Source organism: Pelophylax lessonae (genome assembly GCF_965119305.1).
Source record: "Pelophylax lessonae genome assembly, chromosome: 11".
NCBI classification, from domain to species: domain Eukaryota; kingdom Metazoa; phylum Chordata; class Amphibia; order Anura; family Ranidae; genus Pelophylax; species Pelophylax lessonae.
In genome coordinates, this window is record NC_138778.1 from 166,831,134 (window position 1) to 166,850,139 (window position 19,006).

The following is a 19,006-nucleotide window of genomic DNA, read 5'->3' on the forward strand; positions in this document are numbered from 1 at the left end:
AGAGCTGCTTCATGCAGGTGTAAAACATTGAGAGCTGCTTCATGCAGGTGTAAAACATTGAGAGCAGCTGAGCCAAAAGACCAGGAGACTGAGACTGCCTCTCACTGCATCCCCAGCACACCTCTGGTCTTACAAACACTGCTGCATCCCCAGCACACCTCTGGTCCTAACAAACACTGCTGTAGCCTCAGCATTCCTCTGGCTCAACCTTTTTTAATACAAAACTAACAGCTCCTGCAAATGATCCATCCATCCTTGCTTCCATGTCTCTGGTCTCTCACTCTGGGTCAGCAAGGCAGGTGGCTTCCTTATTCATGTTTCCCTGCACTGCTTCACCCTCAATGCCCTACATCAAGTCCTCTGCAAGTTCAGGCCCCTCTCTCTCTGCAACCCCCTCCTCTCTCTCTCACACCCCCTCTTTCTCTCCCTCTCTCTAGCTCTCAACCCTCTCTTTCTTTTTCACACCTGAGACAATGATTGCCCACTAGAGAGCTCTACACTGGGCAAACAAGGGGCAAATTAGAAACTTTTAATGCCCTTTAATTTTTTTTTGGGGGGGTGGGTTACAGTTTTACATTGATCTTGGGGGGGGGGGGGGGGTTGTTGCCAAATACAGCTCCTCAACAAGGGCACTGGAGACCCTAGATATGCCACTGTATGTAAAGTCTGCTATTTGTTCACAATAATATAACAAACATGCATTTTTATATACACTATAACATTCTAATCAATTGTTCATTTCATCAACAGGGAAGTGTCACTGAGGAGGAGCCAGGTTGCAGCCAGGAGCCTGGGGAGCCTGCGGAGCCTGGGGAGCCTGTGGAACTCTTTCCACCACCACCTCCTCCTGCCAAACGGAGGCAAAAGAGGAAGCACGTGGATGATATCACAGACGAGTTTATCCAGGAGGCCACCATAGCCCTACGTCGGAAACCGGAGGCCAATGAGTCCTTCGGCAACATGACGGCAAAAATTTTAGATAAGGTGGACCTCAGGCAGTGTCAGTATGCCAGAAAAATTATTCTGGATGTGCTGCAAAACGCAGAAAACGGCATACTTACTGAGCACAGCCACGCATGCCAGGAGCACCCTTGCCCTCCACCTCCACCTCCACCTCCACCTCCACAACACCCACCACCTCGCCAAATGCCACATGGCCAGTGGCAATATGGCCAGCAGGATCCAAACCTGCCCTCATGGCAACCTGATTTCAGTTACCAGCAACTTTAATTTTTGTAACCCCCTATTATTTATTTTACCCCTGTTTGCCAGTTTCTAGTTTAATTTTGTCCAAATGGACCTTTTTTATGTTTAGTTTATTATACGGAAAGTATTGATGTTTGCTTTGTTTTTTTTTGCTGAGATCCAAAAAATAAAGAAAATTGAAAATAAAAAATGGCCTATCTGAATTTGTTAACATGTTTAATATTGTGCATAACCTGAAAAATATGTTTTAGACATTAATTCATAAAAGAATAAAGGGTCATATCAATAGTTAGATCTTTGGTGTGAAAATACAAAAATAATGGTGAAGAGTTCAAATTATTTAATTCTAAAATTTGATAGAACAGATAGAATAGACAAACATTATCTTCATCATAACAGAACACATGCCTTTTTATTAGAAAAGTATGGCATTATGAGCAGCATCTTCCTTCTTCTCACATTTATCAAGATGAGCATGTGCTCCGCATTTCACCTATTTCTTGGACTTCCGCGAGCCGAAAGTTCTTTCTGAATAAAATGTTGAGTTTACTAGAGAAAATTCTTCCGGGAACTCATTTGGTTTGATCATGCGTGTTGGGATTTGTAGCTGTGTGTCGGCAGAATTGTGTACTGACAGGCGAACAATCGTCCGTTCTGGTGTCGGCATACAAATATTTTCATGTTTGCAAGAAAGACTTTTGTCCGCGGATTGTGCGCAGACATCTGTCGGAGGCACCATACTAACACGCGTACAATCGGCAGATCCTTCGTCCACCGACGTTTGTATGCCGACGATCGGTACGTGTGTACGGGCCTTAAGAGTCCTCCAGAGTCTTGCAACTGTGCATAAACCTTCTATTCGGCCACCACTAACCAATGCTCACAAGCAGAAACGGCTGCATTGGGCAGAAAAATACATGAAGACTAATTTTCAAACAGTCCTGTTCACTGGTGAGTGCCATGCAACCCTGGATGGTCCAGATAGATGGAGTAGTGGATGGCTGGTGGACGGCCACTCTGTTCCAACAAGGCTGCAACGTCAGCAAGGCGGTGGTGGAGTCATGTTTTGGGGCCATAATCATGGGAAGAGAGCTGGTCAGCCCCTTTAGGGTCCCCGAAGGTATAAAGATGACCTCTGCAAAGTATGTGGAGTTTCTGACTGACCACTTTCTTCCCTGATACAGAAGGAAGAACTATGCTTTCCGTAATAAAATCATCTTCATGCATGACAATGCACCATCTCATGCTGCAAAGAATACATCTTCATCAATGGCTGCTATGGGGATAAAAGGAGAGAAAGTCATGGTGTAGCCTCCATCCTCCCCTGACCTCAATCCTATTGAGAACCTTTGGAGCATCCTCAAGCAAAAGATCTATGAGGGTGGGAAGCAGTTTACATCCAAACAGCAGCTCTAGGAGGCTATTCTAACATCTTGCAAAAAAATTCAAGCAGAAACTGTCCAAAAACTCACAAGTTCAATGGATGCAAGACTTGAGAAGCTGCTATCAAATAAGGGGTCCTATGTTAAAATGTAACGTGACCTGTTAAAATGTTTAAAAATTTAAACTGTTGTTATAAGTTTGATTGAAATAGCTTTTAGCTCAGTAAATATGCTGCAAAGACAACAAATGACAATTTTCAGTTCTTTACAACCTATAAAATGTTTTGAAACTTACTAATTTGGAACAGTGCATTGTAAGTTTTTTGTTTAAAAAAAATACTGTTATCATTAGGAGGTTTGTTCAATAAAATGTCAATTTTACTGTTAATAGTTGATAACGTGAATTATGCTGACTGTTATTTACATCAATTATTTAGGTAAATGAGAAAAATATAATTTGCATAATAATTTGGAACAGGGTGTAGATGATAGTTTATTATTATATAATTATCAATTTTTATATTATGTTTATTTGATTAATTACTATTATTTTTTTTATCCCTCACACCTATTTTAATTGACCGTTTATTTTATATATCTTTAGTAAATTGTGTTACATGTTAAGTTTTAACAGTTATAATCATGTAAGAGGGTTGCTGTGGTCTCACCTACTGCTTGTGTATAAACCACCACTGAGTATGGCCGCTTTAGGATTCAGGCTGGGGGTAGAGTTGGTTGTGCCCTATATAACACATTGTATTTGCTGGGGTGGGCATGATTTGATAAAGGAGGCCACATCTCCGAAATGCATTGTCGGGGCAAAAGTGACCTCTCTGTGTTCCTCCTCACCTCCCTTGAGTACTGTCTCCTGGCTACAGAGCACGATGCTGGCTGGACCGGGCACATAGCACCGGCATGCCGAGGACTGAGGTTTGTGGCTCATAGCTGTCTGCAGGCTCCATTGAGAGCTCTATTACACCCAGATCTTACAACAGCCAATGAGGAGAGTTGTGGCCAGATGAGACATGCTCATTTTTATCTTTAACCATGTGAGAGAATTCTTTTTACGTTCATACTGCAATCAATAAATTGTATTACACTAGGGCGGTCGTGCACTCTCTTTTTTGTGGTGTTTTAGTTTGCATTTTTTACCCAGGAGTTCAACCTAGCAGCTGCTGACATAAGATGTCGGTCACACATTAGGTGTCAGGGACTCACTACCCTGCGCAGGCGCACTGGCATCGCTAACCGGCGAACACCTATGCGCGCGCGCAAGCGCTGAGGCTACCCTGGATATTTCGCGGCTCTCTTGCGTTCGTGCGAATTTGCACGTAATCCGCTTTGAAGCCAAGCGTCCTATTTAAAGCCAGTGATCACTCTGAATCATTGCTGTGAGATCTTCAGCTCTCCTGTACCCTGTGCCTGTTTATTATCTGCTGTTCCTGTTTACCTGACCCGGCTTGTCTTTGGATTCTGATTACCTGCTGCCTGCCCTGACCTTGGCTTGTCCTGACTGTTCTCCTGCCTTATCCTGATCTGTTACCCTGCTACCGGCTATTGGTCCTGGACCTGCTTCTGGCTCAACCAGGGAATCCGGGGGACCGCGACCTGGTGTTAGCAAGCAGCCAAGTCCATCCCTACCATCTGGGGCCCAGGTGAGAACCGGCTAACACTTAGACCCTGAGCCTCTAGTGAACCTGTGTCACGCCAGATACCCAGTAAGCCACTCCTCTTACGTCAGGCTCTGCCACGTTACCCCGAGACATTAGGTGTATTGTTTCCAATATGTTGGCTGACTCATACATTTGCATCATCACAAAGTACAGTAAAGCGCAGCTATTGTGTAGTACTGCAAAGCAGGAAGTAGAGGCTGCTTATGCAATGAGCAAATATGGCGGCCACATGTACAATCATAATTACAAACCATACATAGAAAAAAGTCCTTTAAAATCTCGCTATTATTGTTAGGATTATCTACATCAAACTAGTGACTCTTTGGGGCATATTTAGAAATTATTGGAAAGACTGTTTATCCCCTATAACCACTTTACCGCTGCTCACGTTGAGCCTACTGTGGCAAAGTGGCTGTTGTAGGTCTGACGACGTAGACCTACGACGGCAGACCCTCCCCCCTCTAGGCGGCGCGCTCCTGCTGTATTCAGTCACAGCGGGAGTCGAGCCGCCGCTCTTCCCCGATCGTCGGGGAATCGAGTGTGGAGATCCGCCTGCCTGTGTAAACACAAGCGGGCGGATCTCCGAAGTGACAGGCAGGGTCAGATTGCAGGGTTCAGCATAGCTGAACCCTGGATCTGTCCCTGTGTCATACAGTCACCTCCCCCCACACGTTAGTAAGCACCAGGCATACATTAACCCCTCCCTCTCCAATAAAATTAACCCCTTCACTGCCAGTGTCATTTTTACAGTAATAGTGCATATTTATAGCACTGATTAATGCAGTAATGTCACTGGTACCCCCAAAAGTGTCAAAAATGTCAGTCAGGGGTCCGTTCTGTCCGCCGCAATGTTGTAGTCCCGCAAAAAAAATCACAGATCGCCGCCATTACTCGTTAAAAAAAACCCACCAAAAATGACATAAATGTTTCCCTTAGTAAACGCAATAACTTTTGCGCAAACCAATCAAAATACGCTTATTGTGATTTTTTACCAAACATAGGTAGCAGAAAACAAATTGGCCAAAAATGTTAAAAAATTTTGATTTTTACATTTTTTTGGGGGGGAATTTCATATAAAAAAAATTTGAAAAATATTGTTATTTTTTCCAAATTTACACTCTTTTTTGGTTTATAGTGCAAAAAGTAAAAATCGCACAGGTGATCAAATACCACCAAAAGAAATCTCTGTTTGTGGGAAAAAAAGGACGTCAATTTAATTTGGGTACGGCGTCGCACGGCCGCGCAATTGTCAGTTAAAGTCGCACAGTGCCGAATCGCAAAAAGTGGCCCAGACGTAAGACAGCAAAATCCTCCGGTGGTAAAGTGGTTAAGAACTTTAGTCATGCCTTTTATTCTCTCTGACCCAAAAGAGTTAAAAGAGAGGAGACTGCATGTAGCCCTCTTGGAATTAATGTGAATCAAAGCAATTTACACTCTAGATTTCCACAGAAGGGATTTATACACGGCTCACATACAAAGTCACATTGACTTATATAATCCAAAAGTATTATTTTATGGCTCCAAGGGAGCAATCAGCTGCAAATGCACAACACACAGCCTCAGTCATAGACGGATGAAACTATACAACACAGATGTTCTTTTCTCCTTCTATCAAAAGATTAAGTTTTTGTTACAGAATGATTACTGCGAGTGTGCCTTTCTAGAAACACTAATAAATTCCCAATATTACAAGAAAACCTATGTAGACTGAGTCATCGATGACTGCAAAGCCATTGTCCAGTTGAACAGTTTATTTCCGGAGATCAGCAGATGACAAGGAATCTGAACAGCGATCAGGCTCACTGACATTTAGAGACATTGCTGTGCCGAAGTGTTTATAAATGGACATGCTTGACCTATGTGATTTACAAGGCTTTATAAAATGACTAGTTCCTTTGGCCGATTCATTGAAAGATCCTCTAATCCCCTTGATTTCTTCGTAAGTCGTGGGGATTTGCTTATTTTTTGCAAGCAATGTGACACATTCGTGGTGGTGATGGAGACCTAGCAACAGATAATTAAGGCAATTCTGAGCTTGAACAGGTCATTATTGCATGCATATATTTTTCCGATTTGTGTATACCAAGCCCAGACTTGCTGACTGTTGACAAATGTCTAAAGACCCAATGGTTGTAAAAGTGTCCATTGTAACCTCATGAGGTCTGTTTTGTCTCAAATTATCCAGATTGGACAGAACAGATAAGAACAGAATGAAGCCTAGATTTAACTTGCTTAAACTCTGTAACCACAGAAAATTAAAACTTTTAGACTTTTTTTTTAGATCCGTCAAGTTTCAAAAATGATTAATACATCTGGACAGTTAAAATATGTCTAAAGCCAGAACTTTTTGGTTTTCAATTTTGAATAGAGTAGAGAAGGTTTTTTTGCCATCCCTTTACTTCCTGTCTTGTAGACTCAATAGGAAGTGACACTTTCTTTCCAATGGGAGGTAAATCCCGTCTTTGTTGTCAAAGGAACAAGTGTCCCTATTGGAAGGTTTGTTCCTGTTCTGGTGGCAACTCCAAATTTTGGATTTAAGCCCCGTACACACGTACCGATCGTCGGCCGACCGATCGGCCGTCTTTTGTCCCCGGGCTGTCCTGTCCGCTGAAAAGTGCAAAAGACTGCACACTAATTTTGTCCGCCGACTGCAGAAGACATGTCATGTGATGGTTAACTTTCCCTGTGTTTTTTCTTTTCTGAGCATGCCCGGTTTTGCAAATCTGCTGTCTGTCGGCCGAATTCTGTACTGACTGGCGAACAATCGGCCGTTCTGGTGTCGGCATACAAAAATTTTAATGCTTGCACGACAGATTCTGTTCGGCCGAAAGTGCGCTGTCGGCTGTCGGAAGCATCATACTAACAAGCCGAAAATCGGCCGATTGGTCGTCGGCGGAATCTTTTTGGCCGACAATCTGCACGTGTGTACGGGGCTTAACCCTCCTTTTCATTCTCAGTGACATTGGTTATCAGGACAATTAGAGATAGCAAATGTCCTGAACAGGGATACAGACAGCACAAAAAAACTGGATAGTTGCTCTAACCCTACACCTTTTAAGCAGGCCTTACAAGGAACAAATTTCTTTCCTGCAATCACGGACAGACAGTGTGTACAGGGAAATCCCTCCCACCGAGCCATTGTATTCCCCCAGTGGGGGAAGCCTTATTATTGCTAGTGGCTTTACTAGCCGCTAGTGATAATTGCATGCAAAATCCGGCAGGTTGGTTGTACCCAAGTTGATCAATCAATCAATCAACTTAGTTCATTCAGCCTGCCCATACATGATTCAAATCTTAGCCAGGTCCTGCTGAATTACCCGAGATTCAAACTGTCAATGGCCGGTCTTAGTTATATTTTAATAATAATAAAAACAAAGAAGGAAGTAGCACTGTTTTTAGTAGATGAGTAATACACAGTAATACTTGCTAGTTTTGACAACCAGTCCTCAAAGGTTGCCTTCCTCGATGGTCTCCAACTGGTCCTGTCTCTGTCTTTCTCACTGATATCATCACATACAGTGCAGTACTAGCAGTCACGTCAGCAGAATGGGACAAAGCCACTGGTAGGACGGTCTGCCCACATTCCAGCACTGAACAGAAGAGGACCAGGCCGCTGGCTCTTGCATCCTCTGAATTCGCTTTAAAATGTATTGAAAGCCATTTTTTAGTATTGGCCTGAGTAAGCAAGGGGAGAATCCTCTATCAGGTTTTTATTGTGCAAATTACAGAGGAAAGCACCAGACCAGTTATACTGTGCCCAGAATAAGTTGGTTATTGAATGTCACATTAAATAAAAAGCCTTTCAAGGTTACCAAATCCCATTGAAGCGAGTCCCTTAGAACAACTGAAATTAATTGGTTTTTGACTACAGCATTAAATAAAGACATGTTCTGTACAAAGTTGTTTCACTCTGGTCCCTTTCTTTGTACAGTCTTACAGGGATATGAGCCAAGCCAAGACCCCTGCCCTACGGAGATCTGTCAAAAGAAAATTCCATACCAGACAAGGTACTCATTTGCATGGGCTTTTGCTTTCACTCTCCCCTTAAATCAGTGCTGCCGTGTACAGAAGGGCTACAAGGATCATATTAAAATGTTTAATTTCCTTTATGTCTATTTGGGCCTAATGAATTGAAAGCAACAGTTATTTGTTGGTATTTCCAGAGTGAATGGGGGCAGTTAATAAAGAAGGTGATCTATTTACTCACCTGTGAAAAAACTAATTTATACCCGCGCTTATGGAATAAAATAACTAAATTATAAATCTCCAAGTGATCAAATGGTGTATAAATTCAGTGCAAAGAAATAATATATTTATAAATGAGCAGCTGCTGCGACACTAAGAAAAACTTAGGAATGATATACAACACAAATTTAAAGCAGCGCTAGCCCTTAAAATTGTATAAATAAATAAATAAATAAATGACACTAGGTGTCTCCTAGGTAAAAAATGTGACACTCTCAAGTAAAAAATGTGGATATAAAATTTGGTTAAACAATTTTTAGAAACAACTATATATTAAATAATGTGAAAATGACAATATTTCAGTGCTAAAATACATATATAATTATAAAAAACTGTGACATCGTGCTAAAGTCCATAAAAAATAACCCTTAGGTGATCAAAGTAAGGTGCTCCGGTGCCGGTTATACAATAAAGTGCTCCAAGGTGAAAAGGTGCCCCTCTTGGTTCGCTACTCACCACAACGCCAATATTTAAGAGCCTCAACAGTATTGCAAATAAGCCTTGACATCAGGATAATTTCCTCTGTACGCCTTTCACTGTATATATGGGTCCGCTTGCGCATCCACCATTAAGAGAAATAAACGGCGTATATAGTGAAGTAAGTACGTAAGGTTTTATTTCTGCTTAGCAGCCAAATGCATACTTACAGCAAGTAAAAGATAATTAGGCATATACAAACAGTGCCTCGTGGTTACGCCGCTCGGCGTGCGTTCCACGGACAGGAAGTGATGAACCGGAAATGACGTGCCGCTCTGTGCGTGACAGGAAGTGCGTCAACGCGTCACACTGATTTTACCACATTGCATTCCCCACCCCATTATCCTGTTCAGTTTTCCATGAACTAACTTATATAAACTGGAGCATACTTTGGGATCTCTGCCTTAGGTGCCAGAAAACTTTGTCTTGGTATTGGCTGTGTGTGCTTGTTCTGCATAGAATTATGCAGAGCTCACATTAAAGTGATTGTAAAGTCTCGTTTTTTTTCCCTATTAAAATTACAAACATGTTATACTTAACTCCTCGGTGTAGTTGGTTTTGCACAGAGTGGCCTGGATCCTCCTCTTTCCAGGTCCCTCTTCTGTGATCTTGGCCCATACCCCAACAGCAAGCAGCTTGCTATGGGGGCACTCGAGCCGAGTCACAGCTCTCTGTGTCTGAATGGCCCAGCCCATCCCCTCTCTCCCCTGATTGACTAACTGACTTTGATTGACAGCAGCGGCAAACAATGTGTCTCAGCCAATCAGGAGGGAGAATATCGGGTGGCTGAGACACTCGGGGACATTGCTGGATAGAGTGGGACCTTAGGTAAGTATGTTTACTTACTTACCTGTTTGGCAGAAGGCTTACTAAAATGTCAATCTCCTTCAGAGCTCTGTTCATTGATACTTCTACCTTACTGTGGTCTTTTACAGTGAGCAGAGGTCAATGGCCAGCAGAGGAGACATACAATTTGACACAGTAGAGGTGCTGGTTAGTATTGGTGCAACAAGCTCTGCAAGAGAGCAATGTTATAACAAACTTATGTAAAGAGTTGCTTTAAGGTATATTGATTACTTTCTGAGTTAAAGTGGACCTACACCCTCTTCCGCTACTTCCCTCCACTACATCTTGTTTTTTTTTTTTACATTTTTTTTGGTAAAAATGTCCTTCCCTGCCTCCCCATGCATGTCAGTTGCCTTATGTGAATGACGTGCACACTGCACGCTATGCCTCCCTGGATATGCACGTCACATATCCCAGGAGGCATACCCTCAGGGCCGGTGCTAGACTATTTTACGCCCTAGGCAAGACCAGCTACTTGTGCCCCCCCCCCCAAAAAAAATAAATAAATAAGGGAAGGGGTTAAAAACTCCTCTATGTCATACCCAGTGACCCTGATCTGATGCTTCCTCCATGTTATGCTCTCATACCTAGTGACCCCCATATTCCTCCATGTCACACCCGGGGATCCTGATGTCCCTCCATGTCACACCCAGGGACCCTGATGTTTTTCCATGTCACACCCTGGTACCCCAATATTCCTCCATGTCATGAGAGAGAATGCCGACTCATATTTGCACCCCTAGGTGGCAATGCGCCCTAGGCGGCTTTGTCACACCCTGGTACCCCAATATTCCTCCATGTCATGAGAGAGAATGCCGACTCATGTTTGCGCCCCTAGGTGGCAATGTGCCCTAGGCGGCTGCCTAGTTTGCCTAGTGGAAGCACCGGCCCTGCATACCCTTCCATTTAGAAAAGGAGGAAGGGGCGGGCCAACCAGCACATCATGGGGAGGCCCACCCGCTGAACCAAGAAGAGCCAGTGGTCCTCTTAATGTTGTCAGAAAGAACATGGCAGCGCAGGACAGACCTGTGGCTAAGCATGAGAGGATCTCAGGGTGGCATTGCTGCATTTGCTGGATGGGTAAGTATCTGAAATCTGCGGATACCACCTTAAAGTAAGGGGGGGTGAAAAAAAAAATGGGGTGGCGGGTGCAGATTCTATTTAAGCAGAGTTTCCAAATTTATTTTATAGCATTATTAGCAAAAGGTGTTCACTTCTTGTGTGAAATTGCCCTTTAAACCGCAACTGGCAAATATCTGACGTTTTTGCATTTCACACTGTAGACGACAAAGAAAATAAAAAGGTGATAAAACTGACCCCAATGACCTTTATATCAAAGACTGAATCAAAGTCAGGAAAACTTCTGCCTCTCTGAGTTTGCTTGACTGGCCAACCGGATGCCAATTTAATAGAACATTTATTAAAGTTCTGCTGGCAGACTTGAGCTTTATTTCACGGACTTACAGAAATGTCAATCTAGGTGCATTTACTATTTCATTGACGACATCCTGGGTCACACAACTAGATCACAGTAACATCAACAAAAAGGGAGTAAAAGCCATATTTTTTTTAGGCTAGGTGAAGATGAAATAATAGAATACAAACTGCAAGTTTCTGTGACAACTATAGCGCTAAAAGGCTAATCCGTGCCAGAAAGTCATCTGAAATTTTTGATATTCTGAATTAGATTTTCACTGTTACCTCTGAAAAATTGGATATCCAGCTGTCTTACAGGTTGAGCTTGGACTTTAAATTCAAATTTTGGCGTGTTTTTATATATACTGTAGAGCGCAACAGAGACATTAAAAAAACAGTTGTATGCAGCCTCAGTTTAAATATATTTTTGCTGAAATTTTATTTGGGCTTTAAAGATCTATCATTAGAATATTTATTATTTTACGGTTCTGTCCCCTATGTAGTACTTTGTTCCATGTTTTTAAATGCTTTTTAACCCTAGCTTTGAGGTGCATCCAGTGCCCCTCCCCACCTGCTGTGGCCAATCCAACAACCATTTTGAAGGAGACGGTTGATTCTTGCAACGGCAAGAGGAATGCAGAGCCTGACACGCCCCCCCCATCCCTATGCATTCCTCTTGTGGTGCTTGCCTTGGGAAAGTGTTCACAGCTGAGACAAGCTGCAGCTAGGAATCAACCTTGCCAGATCTGCTGTTTGGAGGCTGAAGAGTGAGAAATTTGAGTGGAGAGTGATAAACAGTTTTGCTTTAGGCTGCTGGTGATTGTTGTGTTTTCCCTTTTAGGTGTTTTTTAGGGGGTCTTTTCTTGCAGTTTTTTTTTCTGACCCCTTTTCTGTCACTTTTTACATAGCCTTTTTTTTTTTCTTTCCTTCCTTCGGACTACTAATTAAGGGGAGTGGTTAATTGGTCACAGGTGCTTCATATAACTTTCTGTAGGACTCATTTCTGGGCTTGCTCTTTCTTGAGCTTGCCACCTTTTTGCTTGCTGGATCGCTGACCAAGTGGACCTTGACTAAGTGGTGAGTTAAAAAACAGAGTTTATAACAGGAGTCTTCAGACCAGTAAGTAACATCTAAAAAGGTTCGATTAGGTGTATTATTTTTGTAACTGGGAAAATGTGTGCTAGCAAGATTGAAGGTTTTGTGCAGTGCACAGTGTGCCCCATGTATACAACAACAGAGCAACCACTCCAGGATGGATACCGCTGCGACAGATTTGAGCGGGTTGCCCTCCTGGAAGCTCATATTAGAGATCTGGAAGAGCAAATTGCAACACTGGGCAGAACTGGCAACCTTGAAAGGCATCCTCTGCTTGCTGAACAGGTGGCTAGTGGGGTTAATGGGAAGGGTAGAGGGTTAAGACAGTATTATCAGGTAGGAAGATGGTTTAATACAGTCAGAGGGAGTGGTAGGGGCTCACAGAAAAGGAAGGCCAGCCCTGGGTTTGAGCACCCTAACAGATTTGCCACGTTGGGTGAAGATGTGGGGGTAGCAAGCTCAGAGGTGGCAGCCCTAGATGTCACTGCTATCCCTAACAGTCAGGAGAGCAGCCCTTCTAGTAGGGGTGGTGAGGATAGTGCAGGTAGGCCTAGACAGTTGGTGGTAATAGGACATTCTATAATCAGAAGGACTGATAGAATAATTTGTCGCCAGGATCGCCTCAACTGGATGGTTTGCTGTCTCCCTGGTGCCAGGGTTCGGCATGTGGTGGACTGGGTTGATAAATTACTGGGAGGGGCTGGGCATGACTCAGCTCAGGCGAAGGCTCCTTCAGAACCAATTTAATGAACTAGGCTGCAAGTTGGAAGGACCTCCAAGGTGATATTCTCTGAAATATTGCCTGTTCCATGTGCAACACAGGAAAGACAAGGGGAGATCAATGTGCTGAATGCATGGCTAAACTTGGTGTAAGAAGGAGGGATTTTGGTTTTTAGAGCACTGGGCTCACTTTTCAGTGGGGTGCAACCTATATGCTACAGATGGTTTGCACCTAAATGGAAGGGGGTCTGTTGTGCTGGGGGAGAGGTTTTTGGGAGGGCAGGAGGAGTATTTAAACTTGGATTGAGGGGGGAGGGTGAATTAGATTATCCACTTCCCGCGAATCAACATAGCCCTATGTCGGCTCAGAGAAGTGGTTGTACCGGGATGATGCCTCTAGCTGCACCATTTTTTAGAGCCGGCAGTTGGCGTTCAGGTGATAACAGTCGATGTGGCTCTGGAGCCGCTCTGCCGTTATCCCAGCGAGCTGGAGACCCAAGTGGGACAGGAGACCCAAGCAACCAGCTGACACATCCACCGGCTATTTGGAGTCCCGAACAAAGCCGAATTTGGCTTTGATCGGGTCTCCGATGTAGTAACCTGGAAGCGAAGTGATGACGTCACGGCCGGGTTACTCAGAGGCTAAAGGCGCCGTATTTAAAAAACTATCAGTATTCAAAAATGCCGATCTCGGCATTTCAAATACATTGAAGTGCAGTGTAGGGGTCTAGGGTCTTTTAGACTCCTGATCCCTCCATAAAGAGTACCTGTCACTGCCTATTACTGTCACAAGGGATGTTTACATTGCTTGTGACAGAAATAAAAGTGAGCAGATTTTTTCTTTTTTTTAAAAAAAACTGGCTGTGCTAAAATTAAAAAAATAAATAAAATATATATATATATAAAAAATTATTTTAAAGTGCCCCCGTCGCCAAGAGCTCGAGCACGAAATAGAACGCATATTAAAGTCGCACCCGCAAATTAAAGCGCTGTCCAAACCACCCATGTGAGGTATCACCACGATCGTCAGAGTGAGAGCAATAATTCTAAAAAAAGAGCTACTCTGTAACTCTAAACTGGTAACCATTAAAAAATGTTAAAGCGTCGCCTATGGAGATTTTTATGTACTGTAGTTTGTCGCCATTCCGCGGGTGTGCGCAATTTTAAACCGTAACATGTTGGGTATCTATTTAGTCGGCATGACATCATCTTGCACAATATACAAAAAAATGGGCTTACTTTACTGTTTAGTTTTTTTAAATGTAGTAAAAATATATTTTTTTCCAAAAAAATGGCGTTTTAAAGACCGCTGCGCAAATACCGCGTGACAAAAAATATTGCAACAACCGCCATTTTATTTTCCAGAGTCTTTGCTAAAAAATATATATATTAATAATGTTTGGGGGTTCTAAGTAATTTTCTAGCTAAAAATACAGATTTTAACTTGTAAACAACAAGTGTCAGAAATGGGCTTGGTCCAGAAGTGGTTATAATGGGGCAGACAGGTCAGACAGGGGTCAGCCCCTATTGGTGGGTGGAATGGGGAAAGATGGGGGGAGAGCTTTGGCAGGAAATCAGTGGCGGCTGGTGCTCAAAATTTTTGGGGGCGCAAATAGAAAAATTTAATAGGCATTGCTTTGCGGCAAAAAACTCTGTAAAAAATTGCGTGACTTTGAGGTCACAAAAGTGTGAAAGGGGCCTTCAGTAATTAAGGTATAGCGTGCCCCCTTTCAATGCAGAGAGACCAGTGTGCCCCCTTCAATGCAGAGATCATCGTGCCCCCTTTCAATGCAGAGATGCCAGCATGCCCCCTTTCAATGCAGAGATGCCAGCGTGCCCCCTTTCGATGCAGAGCTACCAGCGTGCCCCCTTTCAATGCACACAGACCAGCGTGCCCCCTTTCAATGCACAGAGACCAGTGTGCCCCCTTTCAATGCAGAGAGACCAGCGTGCCCCCTTTCAATGCAGAGAGACCAGCGTGCCCCCTTTCAATGCACAGAGACCAGCGTACCCCCTTTCAATGCACAGGGATCAGCGTGCCCCCTTTCAATGCAGAGATGCCAGCGTGCCCCCTTTCAATGCAGAGATGCCAGCGTGCCCCCTTTAAATGCAGAGATGCCAGCATGACCCCTTTCAATGCAGAGTGACCAGCGTAAGCATGTCCCCCCCCCCCCCCCCCCACGTGAGGCCAGTGCACTTACCGTCCCAGGAATAAATCACAGGCATTGCTATTTAAACAGGTCTGGTATGGAGGACTGATCTGCATAGGTGTGCAATGGGGGAGTAGGGGCAACACATGACATTTGACTAGTAAGTATTCACATAGATATAATATATAAAAAAAAAAAAGATTCCAATTATGTCAATTTGACAGCTGTCAAGTGATGCCTGGAGCCATCTGAGGTTTATAAAATGATCATCCAGCCCTAGAACTGATGCCATGATCATTATTAGGGAGGTGATCTCAATAAGCAAACCTTTTTATTTTCTATACCATAGGAAGGAGCAGAGCTGACATGGAAGCCATGGTCACAAGGTGCGCATTAAAATGCTGGCCACAGCTGTTGAATGTGAGAGCTCCTCCACTCCTCTATACAAGACACAGACAGCACTGATCTCCTCCATCACACACACACACACCCGATCCTACATCTTCTGCCATAATGCTGCTCATCTGCCCTTGGAGAAATGAAGGGTTTCCCCCCACCCACCACGATACCCATAATCATAATCAGGGCTTTTTTTCTCAGAGAATAGGTTCAGGAACTCTTCTCTTTTAAGTCACCTTTCACCTCTGCCCCTTACCCACCTCCAAGAACCGTTCCTTGGTTCCGCCCCTTACCCACCTCCCAATACCGCCCCTTTTAGAGAGTATAGACCCAAGTATTATTTTGTGGTGGTAAGTATTTTGTATGGAATTTGTTAATGATAACAAAAAAAGACAGTAAAATAGATCTAGCAACAATGGACACACGAACGACAATAGATCCACCCCAGCAACAATAGACTCCCAACAGCCAACATTAATAGACCCTCCAGCAGCCAGCAACAAATACCCCTCCCTCAACAGTACATTCCTGCCAGCAACAATTGACCCCCTGCAACATAAGATTCACTCCCAGCAAAAATAGAACTCCCTACCAGCAACAATAGACCCCCCCCTGCAGAAATAGATCCCTTCCAGGAACAAAAGGTTCCTCAGTAGCCAGCATCAATAGACCCCTTCCTCTACAGTACCTCCCTCCCAGCAAAAACTGACCCCCAGCAACATACATTACATACATTCATTCAGTTCTGGAGGTGCCGAAACTGCGTTTCCCCACGTTCCCGCTGAAAAAAAAGCCCTGATCATAATCATCACTATAGGTGTAACATGACTGAAGATGCTTTGCATTAAAAAAAAAAAATCTCCTACCTTCCTGATGCAGCAGTGGACTGTGACTCGAGCTCGGAACACCTGGGAACCCCCTCCCCCTGCTCCGCTCCGCTTTGCCTGCAGTCCCAGCCCGGCCAGTCCTCTCTGCAGCTCGCCTCCCTCCCCGACAGCAGTGGCTCGTGGCTTCTCCGGAGTGGCGGCGTCTCCTCGAGTCCTCAGTCCTCCTGGCTCCGTCTCCTCCCCACCCAATGGCATGGGGTTTGCCTTTCGGTCAATCAGGGAGCGCGCATCGGACCCGCTTCCTGATTGGCCAGGAGGAGGATCAGTGTGACAATAGCAAATTTTCATTCGCTATTGTCACACAATGGGTGGGCTCGGGGCTCTAACCAGGTGATGCAAAAAAAAAAGCCCATTGAACTCCATGCGTCCGGCGCATATAGATTAGGGGGCTGGACGCATGGATTGGGGGGGGGGGGGGCGGCGTGCGGAGGTCGAGACTCAGCTCCTGGCACAGATAGAAAGGGATGCAAGGGCTGGGACAGTGATAATAATGGGGGATTTTAACTACCCAGACATTGACTGGAGTATTGGCACTGCTGGAACAGTTAAAGGGCAAAAATGTATAAACCTATTACAAGACAATTTTATGCTATAGTTTATTAAGGCCCTGACTAGAAATGATGCTCTGTTGGACCTGGTAATCTCAAACCATGCAGAGCTTATTACTAATGTTCATACAAAAGAACATCTGGGTAGCAGTGACCATAAGATGATTTTACACATCGGCCGTTAACCCGATGGAGTCGGACACCTGTCAGTCTAGGCATTCCCTGATGCTGGATCTGGAGGACAGCTGTGGATGGGTCGCTGAAAGAATGATCTCATATCAGAAGTGACCAACACATCTTCAAACCGCCCTCTTCTTGCATGCGCTGTTGGACTGGTACCCGCAACTGTTTCTCTGTGAGTGGAAATTCCTCTGCCAGCGCAGGCAAAAGCAGAATGCAGCATTTCTCGAAGCAAGGCCTGGAAGTGCTGCATTCTGACAGCCCTCTGTGATAGTGGTAACATTTCCGCCATTTTTTGTTTGTACCGGGGGTCTAAGTACGTTGCCACCCAGTACTGGTCCTTGCCCTTTATGCTTTTTATACGGGGGTCCCTCTTAAAACACTGGAGCATGAAGGCCCCATATTTTACTAAAATGGAAGCGGTGTAGTGGCCTGGCTCCTGCTCATCATCCAGGATAATGTCGTCCTCGTTCTCCTCCCCCCATCCACGGACAACACCAGGGATTCCAGAAAGGTTTAAAGCATGCTCTTCTTGCTCCTCCTCATCCGCCCCGACACCTTCCTCCTCTGACTCCTCTTCAGACTCCTGTTGTTGACTTGTCTCAGATGGAGTAGCCCCCCCTGGGAATTCATCCAGCATTGCGACTTCTTCATCTTCTTGCTCCTCGACGGCTTGATCAATGACACGACAGACAGAAGTCTGCATGCGTCGCACATGAGCAGCCACTGGTGCTGTTAAAAAACCCCAAGCTCCCCAGAACCTGTCCTGCCGCAGAGTAGTAGTTAACTGCACATTTCTGCTGGAGCAGCCTATCAAGCATATACAAGCTTGAGATCCATCGTGTCGGGCAGTCACAAATAAGACGTCTGATGGGCAGGTTGTGTCGCCGCTAAATGTCAGCAAGGCAAGCCATGGCTGTGTAAGATCTTCTGAAATGGCCCGAGATTTTCCTGGCCTGCCGGAAGACATCCTGGACCCCAGGGTATTTGACAACGAATCGCTGCACGACCAAGTTCAGGACATGTGCCATGCATGGCACGTGTGTAATTTTGCCCTGTTTCAGCGCACTCAGCAGATTGGCACCGTTGTCGTACACCACTTTACCAACTGTCAAATTGAGCGGTGTTAGCCACTGATCTGCCTGTGAATGAAAAAGCTGAAAGGAGTGCAGGGCCAGTGTGGCTCTTGGCTTCCAGGCCAGATGCAGCACAGCATGGCAACGTCTCACCTGGCATGTCGAATAGGTTATTTGGATCTTGGGCGGCGCAGCGGAAGAGACGATCGCAGCGGAAAAGGAGGAGTCAGCCGAGGAGGAGAGAGAGGATGGAGTAGGAGGAGGAGAAGAAGAGGCAGGCCTGCATGCAATCCGTGGCAGTAAAACCAAATCTACACGGGTGCCACGGTTTACACGCTTGACGGCCGTCATAAGGTTTATCCAGTGGGCAGTAAAAGTTATATACCTTCCCTGCCCAGGTTTGCTAGACCATGTGTCTGTGGTCAGATGGATCTTGGCACTGACAACGGTGTGATACATTCACTTGCCGCTGAACATGGCCATATAGCTCTGGGATGCCCTTCTGCGAGAAATATTTCCTTCCTGGGACCTTCCATTGTGGTGTTCCAATGGCCACAAATTTTCAAAAGGCCTCTGAGTCCACCAGTTTTATATGGCAGTAGTTGGCGGGCTATCAGTTCCGACAAGCCAGCGGTCAAACGTTATGCAAGAGGGTTATCCGGCGTCATCATTTTTTTACGCTCAAACATTTGGGCCACGGAAGCCT